Here is a 12,199-nt window from a genome sequence, read left to right as displayed (position 1 = left end):
ATCTAATTGGAGGAGTTTCTTTGTTCAATAACTTAGCGTTTCTCCGCCCGACATTGAATCGACGCGTTTCGGTATGGCAAATATTTATTCAACGCCAAAACCTTCCTCAGGAAAAATAATACTATCCCACTTTAACAATGTGTCTGTAATAAAAAAATACACAATATAAGATATACATGGTATGACTGATCAAAAAAAGATTTTACATTCATCATTTTACACAATTCTACTCCTACACATATTCCTCTTAATTCACCATACATTTCATTATATACAACATTACACTATGTTTTTACATCACCAAAAGATGCTGAAATAACAGCATTTCAAATGTGCAAGATATTGTCACATACTCGCCACCAAAATATTTAGAGGGAAAAAAACTCTCACAGCATATAAAAGAGAGCTCTTTCGGCTAATGTATCAATGATTCAAAACACCTAGCCCGAAAAGCCGTTCTAGAATCAGCCAGTAGTAAAACAATCTGTATTTCAGAGATGGTCTCATTTTTAAAGTCATATGATAAGACATGCGATTACCTTAATAGGTCGATAGATAGCCAGTATTGGAGGTACTGCTATATCCAGCTACCTTTCAGTAGTACCTGGAGAACCAATCCATAACATATTTAATATTAGATCACTATGGGCTTCATACTCATCTCGCTGTTAGTACATTAGTGTGAGACTCTTAATAAGTCATCACCCTTCCCGTGTAGCTTTGATATGCAGCTACTGTTAGATTTGTCAGTAAGTAAAGGGGGATAGAATTTACATTCCAAATGTTGCTCATTTCCCCCAACCCATTTGTCAGACCCCCTATTCTGCCCTTTAATGCAATTATGGGGCAAGGGACCTTTGCGGTATAGTATTCACCTCTAATATGCGTGTAAACAAACACTGCACTCTGTCATCGCCAAAATCGTAATGACGCCACTTCTTCCGGGATGGATATAATCCTTTTGGCCCCGTTGCAGCTAGACCGCCTGCAGTCTGAAAAAGTTAAAAACAGAACACGAAGTCAGAAAATCTGACCTCTATGCTCTTTCCAATGTCCTTAAACCCGTGGCGGTAGCACGTACCTGCTGATAATATATCCAAACGGCAAAGTGGGGTCTTAGTGGGGTCTTAGGTCCTCGACACGGCGCTTTCTAAACTCATGTGGGAACTGCAGGGTTTATATACAAAAATATAGCGCGCCAATCGCGTATGGTGTTTTTCAAACAGGAAGAATTACTTCCGGGTCAAATTATCCTGTTTTCGTTTGCGATATAAAAAAGGTTTAAGTTGCTCGAATCCTATCGAAAATATTTCAAAAGGTCCTCCCATAATTAGAGAATACAAATATCACTGTTATATTAATATTGCATATGTTTCATTAAATCATATGACAATATCCCGTTTTTACACTAAAAATAAAAATAAGAATAAAAATAAAAGTGAGCACATTGTGTCTAAGTGCTATACCACAATTTAGTATTAATACAGGCTGAACAGCCGATTTCTTCCTGTGGGGAATAAGACAACACCCAATATACATGAGCATCAACACCCAATATACATGAGCGTCAGGAACCTCTTTAAGATGGCTGCTCAGAAAAAAGGGTCCTGCCTTAATAACGTAAGCGTATAATTCTGAATGTTAACTTATAGCTTCGAGCTAACAGTCATGTGTGGTACTATCTAATATAGTTATTCATACCAAAAAGAATAAAGCACACAATATATCAATACCAAACAGTGCTTATGTCACCAAAACACATCAAGCTTTTTCGACATTTACATAGTGTTTGCATCACAGCATTGAACATTTGTACATAGTAGCAGTATCAAATCATTAATCCATTATTAACAAATTCAGAAAAAAACATTATCTCATATGAAAACACCTATCTTGTCATTAACGATGTCTCCCTATCATACATAGCATATCTGTTGTCTCTTCCACATTGTTTCAATAGTAACTTCTAAGAACCCCTCATTCCTCATCTAGCACCTTATGAAACAAACTACATCTCTTGCTAGTGGGTAATCAGGTAGGTCTAATCAAACGCTCCCACTCTTCTTTTGAATTCAAGCCTTTTCTAACAGTATTGAGGTGCAAAATATACCATTGTTCCCGTGATTTACGTTTTGATAGCATATTTCCCCCTCTTTTACCAATAAAAATTTTCTCAAGGATAAACCATGTGAAATCATTTTCACCATGGCCTGCCTCGAGAAAGTGTTCAACTAGGGGCGGCGTTAATTTTCTCGTTTTTATTGCAGACCTATGTTCCTGAAATCTGGTCCTGGCTTCTCTGCCAGTCTCCCCAACATAGCCTAAGCCACAGGGGCATTGCAGTAAATATATTATATTCTTGCTTTTGCAGTTAGTAAAGCTTTTAGATTTCAAGATATGATTATTAAAGGTAATCTCCTTCGTTTGTATGCATTGCGGGCACACATTACATGTCCCACATCTAAAGTTCCCTAACACTACACTGTTGTCAAGGGTTCTTTGACAAGAATGTGGCTCTTCTCTATATGTATGCACTAAAAGATCTCGTAAGTTTTTATTCTTTTTGAAAGCAAACATAGGTTTTTCAAGTTTATTGGGCTCATCATGGTTCAAGATATGCCAATTCCTTTTAACAGCATTTTTTATTTGATTGCTCAAATTTGAGAATTGGCTCACAAAAAACACCTTTTTAAGGGGCTCCTTTTTCTTCTCTTTGTTCTTTTTCACTAGGGCATCACGATCATAAAATCTGGCCCTTTTCATAGAGTGAGAAAGAAGTTTTTTAGGATAGCCCCTATCTCTAAATTTTCTTTTCAGAATTTCGGAATGTTTGTAGAAATCTTCTAAATCAGAACAGTTCCTCCTCAGCCGTAGGAACTGACTAAAGGGGATGTTTTCTCTCTGGGTTTTGGGGTGAAAGCTCGAAAAATGCAGGAGGGTGTTCTTAGCTGATGGTTTGGTGAACAACTCAACCTCCAAAAATCCCCCAACATCTTTTATGGTGATATCTAAGAAATCCACCTTAGAGGTACTATAGGATGAGGTAAATCTTAAGTTCGGGTCACCCAGGTTTAACCAAATAAGAAACTCTTCCAAAAGGTCAGTAGTACCTTCCCAAATAAAGAAAATGTCGTCAATGTAGCGGTACCAGCCCGCTACATTTTCGAAAAAAGGGGCTAACTCGTAAATATGTTTAACCTCAAAGGCTCCTACATAGAGGCATGCCAGACTAGGGGCACATGTGGCCCCCATGTTGGTCCCCTTTAGTTGCTTAAAAAATTCCTCCTTGAACAAAAAGATGTTGTTCATAAGGATGAGTCCTATGCATCTTACAATAAATTCCCTATTTGCTCCACCAAGATCTTGGAATTCTAGTATATCATCAATGACCCTCACCGTGCCTAATTGAGGTATGTTTGTATAGAGAGACTCAATGTCTAGTGTAACCAGACACTGAGTCTCTCCACAGAATTCCCTACCTTCAATAAGCGATATCATGTGGGCAGAGTCCCTAACGTAGAATCTGAGACCGCAGACCAGACGAGGGTAAAACAATAACTGAGCCATGTACCAAAAGTTAATCTCTTTAGTAAAGGACCATTTAAAATGCTAGGTCAAATCAATTTTTCATATAAGAGTAAAAACTTTACCAATCTACAATTAAGTTGCGGGTCATGTGGATCAAGACACTTTAATATAGCAGATCTGCAGGTGCGTATGCCCCTATCTGTAAAAGGATTTTTTAACAATAAAAGATGATTTAGTTTTAAAATGGGACAGATACAGATCAGGTGAACAAAGTCCTGCTTCAGAGCACCACATAATGCACATGACGGCGGACCACTATATTTGCAGAGGGGTTGATCAGCATTAGTTGGTAGTGCCCCAAGGCATATGGCTAGCAATTTCCTTTTTAGATGAACAGAATATGTTATGTCCAAATAAGCCGCTGGTTGTAAAATCGTATAGGATTGTAGTACCATTCAGGCATGGGAGCGCTTACTAACTATAAATTTGTCCTCCGTTAATGAGTCTATTTTTGGTACTTTATTTATTATTCGCCGAAATGTTGTTAATGGTAAATTCAAGTTCCATAACTCTGACACCTTTGTTAACTTTATTGATAGCTGCAAATATTTGTGATAAGATGATCGTGGATTACTCTCTTGAGCTTCCCAAATGGCACCTATAAGCGGATTCTGGCAGTTTGACCGAATTTTATACCACAGTTTTATTGTCGCATACATGTTGCTGCAGTAGGCCAAAGCGAATCTGTGTAGGGGAAGAATATCTCGATAGTGCAAATACTTTTCTATATGCCTTAATTTGCATTCTCTCAAGAACTGCTACTTCTTTGCCATGTTGAACTTCAGTAGCAGAGGCTAAAGTCGGCAAAAGCTTAGCTTTAACAACAGCAAGTAATGGTTTGAACGATGGACCGCTTAAAATGTTCTCTATAGAGCAAAACGGATATATCAATCCATTTCCTTTCTTCATTAAACCATCGTTATGTGTTTTAATGTTAAATCTGCTATCAATACTTAGGCCAAGGTATTTATAATTTATGACTCCCTCCAAATTCACTTTGCTTAGTTTGAATTGTTGTCGTGCCTGCAGGCGGTTGCTTATGACCTTGGTTTTCGCTATGTTTATTTCTAATAGGGTATCCTTTGCAAAATTGCCCAATATGTCAATCCCTCTTTGAAGCCCTACTTTCGTTTGACTTAGCAACACTATATATCCTCCGCATATGATAGATGCATTAGTTGCAGGAGGCCTAGCCTTGGCGGATGCAAGTTTGCCTGGTCCAGCTTGGGAGAAAGATCAGCCATAAATAAGTTAAACAGGTGAGGGGCTAAAACGCAACATTGTTTCAGGCCATTTTCTGTTTGTATTTTCCTCGTAAGTCTGGAGCCATCTGCTAATTTAACTTGCATCCAGGTGTTTGTGTACAACTGCATTATGGCTCGGAGGATGTGGGTTGGAAGCCACCACTGCCTCAATTTGTTGCAATCGAATGCAGCTTTGAAGTCTACAAAGCATATATGTAGGCTTTTCTGCTGTTGTATGATCTTATCTGCTATTAAGCCTAGTGCTAGAATGTTTGTAATTGTGCCCGAACCCTTACGAAATCCAGACTGATTTATGGGGATTATGTTATTTGTTTCCGACCAATGTACCAAATCACTGAGAATTAGAGAGGCATCATATTTAGCTTCTGAGTCCATTAGAGAAACCAATCTATAATTCGCTGGATCTTCCAAATTATCTCCTTTGTGTACAGGGCTGATTATGGTACCCCTCCAGCTTTCAGGTAAAATACCAGAGCTGCTCACCTCATTGAACAAATGCATCATAGGTGCAGCCAAAAATCCGGGTCCAATTTGAAAATTGTCTGTGGGATGCCATCAGATCCTGAGGCACCATTCATTCTACCTGCCCTTATTGTTTTAAGAACGTAATCTTTTGTGAATTGCAAAATGGAGTTTTCAATCATGCTATTTGCTGTTGCGTTTGCATCATAGAATATTCCCGATGTCTTACCAGCAATATAAGATGATTTAATCGGCACAGTTTGACTATGTAAAATTGGTTGGATAGTGTCCCTTAGCATTAATTCTAAAATTGCATTCTCATCCTTTGTTGTCAGATGTCTAAGGATGTTTGTAGCTTCTTTTCTCATTGTATCTACCTTCCCAAAGGTACTTATTAAATGTTGCATCCAAACCTGTTCTGAGAGGCAAGGAGTGTTAAGTATTTTTTGGGGTCTCATGAGGCAATTAACCTGTTCCCAGAATGCTTATACATTTGACTGTTTTGCATTAAAAAGCAGCTTGGACCGGAAATTGTCTGTTTGTATCTTTCTGTTCTCCCGAATTTCATTTTTAATACTGTTTCTTAAGAGATTTTATTTTTTCCCAGGTACTGTTAGAGACAGTTTTCACCTTTGTGGATTTTACCAATGCTCTCAATTCTTTCCTTGTATTCCAAGCTTTATTCCCCATACATTTAAGAGGCATCTGCCACGCTTTCTTGCCACAATTTCTTGTAGGAGCATCTTTTAACAAATTTCTTTAAAAAGTTTCCCAGTGTACTACCAAAGACCCTTCCCTGGGATAGTGTGTTGTCACCAACTCCTTTGCTTTGACAGCTATATCAGGGAGGGTACTGGTCGTCTATCTTATGCGCTTCAGGTTAATTGTTGATATTTCTCCAATTGACGGCAAGGCTTCCATAAGCCATTGTGGGAAAATTGATAATTCAAGTCGCTGATGGGAATAATCACTTTTGACGGTATATTTGATGGAAAAATCCTTTACTAATGCAAGCAGTGGCAGGGTAAGTATTGTAAAGTCTATAGTGGATCGTGCCTTCACCCCATAATATGTAAAGTTTGTAGGAGTTTCACTCTGAGCTCTTCCATTAATTACTCTCAAACCAAGGTGTTCCAAGGTTGTCACCATATTCCTCCCTTTGCGATCGATTCTCCCAAGGCATGGTGCAGCTTGTGTTTTCACAGCCCAGATTTCATTTTCCGCATCTAAATGAAAATCTGTATCTGGGGTAAATATTAAATTGGAGTTAAAGTCACCTATAATGATTATGTACCACGTAGGGTTCTTGAACCTTATTTCAGATATTACCCTAACTAAATTGCTGAATAGTTCCTTTTTCCTCTTATTGCTTGGGTGTGCATACACGTTTATAAGAATGATGGTACTTACTACATTGTACTGCCCCAACCCAATGCTGATCAGCTGCATGTCAGATGTTGTTGCTGGCAACTGCACTGACGCAGTGTTTAAACCAGTAGATATGTAAACGGGTAGGCCACCCCTTGGCCTGCCGTATCGTTGAGATCTTGTTGCCTCCACATGATGTAGGGATGTAACCTGCTAACTGTACCGGTGCGATCACCAAGGTTTCTTGAAGGGCAATTAGATCAAAATGTTCCCAGTTGTCAGGTACCACGTTATGATGATGTTCTGGCTTTGCTCCTGCAATATTCCATGACAGAAGTTTTAGACCTGGCTGGAATTCATAATTGCAGTCATTATCATGTCATTCTCTTTGCCTAGCCATTCTAGATCCTTCATTTGCCACATCAATTTTCCTTTGTGATTCTATCGCACTGCCTCTCGAGTCGCCTCTTGCATTTTTTAATATAGAATAAACTGAGCTTACACTTTGTGTATGTACATGATTATTAAGTGCACATGACAGAGGTAAAGGGTAGCATTTCTTTGGAGGTTTGGAGAGTGTTATGCCCCAGTCCTTAAACTGCTGTTCTGCTTTCAAGATTAATGAGACTGACTCGGATGACTTCCATGTGGAGATAGTTTGTTCAGTTTGGTTCATTACTCCCTGCTTGATTTAAAAAAAAATCTGTTTATTAGTTTTCAACCATCATCAACACATCCAGTAGTTGAGTATTATCAAACAAGCACTACTGTCTCAATTGAAATAGCAATAAGGCCACATGGTATTTAATGATACAGTCAATATACGAGGTCAGGTCAGGTTAAATAAAAGCAATTATCCAAGAACAATCGGGCAATCCCAACCTCCTCCCATTACAAATAACGCAACCTGTTGTCACTTAGAGGTATACTTGCTAAGGAATTATACAATATTAATGCAACTACTCTCCCTGCGATGTCTCACTCCCTGCGTGCACACTCAGATCAGACCCCGAGTCTGCCTCGGTAGCCTTCAATTCCATAACTAGGGCTTCCCACGCCCGGGCGGCCTCCAACACCTTCTCATTGTGGGACCTCTGGGCCTGTTGTAGGCGAATCACACTCTCACTCCCCGCCCATGTAAGCATTGCAGCCTTCCACCTAGCATAGCTAGGCCCCCCAGCAGCCTTCCAATTGATTGTGAAGTCCCTTTTGGCCAACACCAGCCCCAGATCTTGGAATGTACTCGTTATTTTGGTCTTAGCTGTAAGGGGGAACCAGTGCAATAGGCAAGTACCCTTATTCAGTGCTATCTGCCGTTCCGTGACCCTGATTAGTAGTTCCACCACATCCTCCCAGTATGAGCCCAGTTGCGGGCAGTCTCACAACATATGTAGCAGGTCCGCGCCCGCAGGCCTACAACGAGGGCACTGAGCTGTTTTTACGTGAAAGTATTGGTTGATCCTTGTCGGGGTGAGGTAGGCCCTATGCAGTATGAAGTAATGGACCAGTTAAAATCTGGCATTTCTGGTACTTTTCCATGCCCTCTTAACGATCTGTGACCAAGCTGGGTCCGGTATGTCCGTGGTCTCGCTGCCTCTGTAGAGGCTGTGATCCCTCCCCTAGCCTGCGCTTATATAAACAGGTGACGGCTTTGTAAGTACCCACTGCCATCGCCACATATTGACCTGTTGTGCTTACCGGTGACTCCGAAAGGCCCTCACCCCAGTACTTTCGCACCGCAGCTGTCAGAGCTGAATGGAGTAAGTAGTGACCACATGGAAGCCCGAATCTCTCCTGCAACTCGCCATAGGGCAGCAACGTGCCAGCCTCATACAGGTCGCCCACTACCTGTAGTCCGAGGGACTCCCACTCCGCAAGGGCCAGCCAGTCCCCCCGTGTGGCAGGGCGGTACACATACCCAATAGTATTACCGGGGCATAGGGGCTCCGCACTTTGATCCTGCCGAAATAACGATTCCAGCAGAGCTGTAACGTGCGTTCCTCCGTGGACAGCGAGTTTCTGTGCAATTTCAGCTGAAGTATAATAAACGATAGCACATGCCGACGTACCTCCGGTTCTTGGTCCCTTTCTGGGCCCCTGAATTCCATCGCCACTTCTTGAGTAAGGACCTGGAACTGTGCGGCCAGATAGTATAATTCGAAGTCAGGGACCGCAAGACCCCCCTCCTCTCTAGAGCATGTTAGTGTGTCAAGTGCCACTCTCCGCCTGCCACTTCCCCAGATGAAGCTACCCACCATGGACCTGAGCTGTTGAAACAAGGAGGCGGGTATCCACACCGGCAACGTTCTAAAATATTAAAGTAGCCGAGGAAGTGATACCATTTTTAACAGAGCCACCCGACCTGCTACTGATAATGGCAGTGTCCCCCAGAACTGCATGCTATTCTTGAGGCCTCATATCGCCCGATTAATATTGCCATCTAGTAGATCTTCCTGGGTACGATATATTTGCGTCCCTAAATAAGGAAGACAGTGAGGTTCCCACATGATGCCCCGCACCGCCACAGGCGGGCTACACGCTGGATTAACCTGGAAAACACAAGTCTTCGCCCAGTTGACTCTAAGTCCAGAGATGTCCCCAAACTTATGGAGCAGTGTTCGAGCCCCTTCTAATCACATTAAGAACAATAGGAGATCAACTGCATATAATGATATGAAATGCTTATGACCCTGGAGTTGTAAGCCTTGGAATGCCCTCCCTAATCTAGCCCTAACAGCCAGTGGCTCTATGGCCAGTGCAAACAACAGTGGGGAGAGCGGCCCCCCCTGTCGCGTGCCTCGGCCCACCAGGTAGGAAGAGAAAACAACCGTCCCACTTTCACTCTCGCGCACGCCGAGGAGTACAATATTTCGGTCCAGCGAGTATAAGCTTCCCCAAGCCCAAAAGCTCTCATAACGAAGAATAAATAGGGCCATTCCAAACTGTCAAATGCTTTTGCAATATCCACAGATAGGATTGCCTCCATTGGGTCCCCATCGTGGTCTTCCCCCAATATTCGTATCAGTCGGCGTACACTGCCCGCAGTATTGCGGGTAGGGATAAAGCCCGCCTGATCAGGATGGACCAGACGCACCATGTGCGGAAGGAGTCGGGTAGCCAACACGCGACTCAGAATCTTATAATCCGTAGTGATGAGCATAGACAGGGGTCGATATGCAGCAGGGTCTGTGGAGGTCTTCCCTGTTTTCAATAGGGGAATGATGATAGCCTCCCTAGTCGAGGCCGGCAATACCCCTAGTTCTCTCACTTCTTTAAAGACCGATAACAATCTAGGGGCAAGAAGCTCCACATATGTTGCATAGAACTCTATGGGCAAGCCATCAATTCCCAGGGTTTTGTTTCACGCCATTTGCTTGATAGCGCTTCTAATTTCCGGAAGGGTGATGTCTCGGCAAAGGGCATAAGCTTGTTCTGCCTCCAATGTAGGAAGCTCCAAGAATATAATAACTGTCAACCGTAAATTTCCTTTTACAATTACCATCTGTCATCCCATAAATGTCTAAGTGCAGGGGCATAGTTATTATTGTTTAATTGGAGTTGATCATCCTCACGGTCAACGTTTCGAGCGGTTTAGAGGTAACACCGCCCGCCTCATTGCCTAGACTCCTTAAAAATTCAGAAAGCACTTTGCGGATACTCAGGAAGTGCGCCCACCTATTTCTGGAAACTAAAAGACCTCTTAGTTGTTTTCATCGGTGCGCGACCTCTTTTATACAAGTTTAACAGCAATAAAAAGGTAGGCGGTATACTTTTGCACAGTTTAGGTACATATAAGGGCATTTTTGGAACACAGCCAACATGTGGGAGGAGTTTAGTACCGCTGGTCAGTTTAAGAGAACATTCCTGAGAGGTGACCACTCATTAATCTAAATGTTTGAGTGCGCATGCATGAGCTTGACCAGTGCTAAAAATAGCCTGTTGCTTGGCAAGGTAAACGGTCATTGGTACAGAAAAAGGACAAAAGGGCATGCTGACCACGAGGCCGCATGTTCATAGAAAATGGAAGCCAGGAAATACAAAATGGCTCCCGCACGTTTGGTCAAGCTATCAATGAAAGTTTGTGTAGCTGAGCTAAATGCTAATTCAGTTGCTGCCAAATTACGACAGACGGCCCTTTTAGCATTTAGCTGAAGCTACCTCATAACGGAAGTAATCAGGATACTCGTTATCAATATTAATCATCATTATTTTCATTACTTCTGTGTTAATCATTTGCTCATTTTTGGCAATAGTTCGTTTGGATGGAATACAGGCTGTAATACATACAGAGCATAAGGTAGGGCCACATTGAATACATAAACAAAGAAAGAAGATTATTCCAATAATCATACATAGGATCGTCAGTAATTTCCAACCCCAGGTACTAAGCAAAGTCCAGAACCAATTAGAGAATGTCCATGTACCATTTTTGGGGTGAATTTCAGGAGCAATTTTGTGCAATTTGGAAATGGCATCATACACAGAAGGTGAATTATCTGGGACATAAACACAACAACTACTTCCGATAATGCGGCATGCACCCCCACGATCAGCTAGTACTACATCTAGAACCATTCGGTTCTGGAGCGTTACAATTCTGGTAATTTGGAGTTCCTCAGTTAAGTTCCCTAAAGCAGAGGCAGTTTCATTAGCAACAGCTTCCACAACACGTGTTAGCCGTCTTATTTTTCTGCTGTTTAAGGCAGCACCAACAAAGGAAAACAGGCCTAAATTAAAATCTACATATTGTTGTAAGGAGGTGTCTGTTTGATCTACAGTTTCAATCTCTAATGTTCTCTTAACCCTATTTAATATAAAATCATGATATAGTACAAAATCATTATGGTACATAGGCGGGGCAATAAATACAGGGGGTAGTACAAAGGATATATAGCAAGTTCCTAACCACCCAATGGGAAGACGATGATATCCTTTATTTCCACAAATAAAGTAAGTATTTCGTGAGGCTACAAAGGCAATACCATTTGGGGTATCAAATGTGAGAGTAATATTACGTTCACTCTTCCCTACCGGAATTGTACCTTTATTACGCACACATAATTCAGCCTTGGTATCAATAACAGTAATCACATGTAAACTAGACATATTTGTAATTCGTTGATTAGTGAAAATACGAGGCGTGGATACATTGTCCGGTCGATATTCTTCCCATTCAAATTTAGTTCCTTCTGCCAGTGGATAACCATCTCTATCATTATAGCATACTTTATTCAGTCGAAATAGTAGTCCACCTTTTGTTGGCCATCTCAAAGTAAAAAGAAGAGTGTACCAAGCATTGCAAGAACCATTATGAGAAAAAGGAAGAGGAATAAGTGGAGTTCCTCCTTTCTTCTGGTGTCCAGGCAACATTCCATATACCCAACAGTTCGAAGTGTTCGTCATGTGGTGAGTATGATGTAGAATCTGAATGAAGCTGTTATTTAAGTAAGTCTGTCTGTGTCTCTCTTCATGATAAGGCAAAGTAAAATGGAAATGTTCAGATGGGATTGGAGTGG

Source organism: Lissotriton helveticus, chromosome 4_1, assembly GCF_964261635.1.
Source record: "Lissotriton helveticus chromosome 4_1, aLisHel1.1, whole genome shotgun sequence".
Lineage (NCBI taxonomy): Eukaryota > Metazoa > Chordata > Amphibia > Caudata > Salamandridae > Lissotriton > Lissotriton helveticus.
This window is presented reverse-complemented; position numbering follows the sequence as displayed.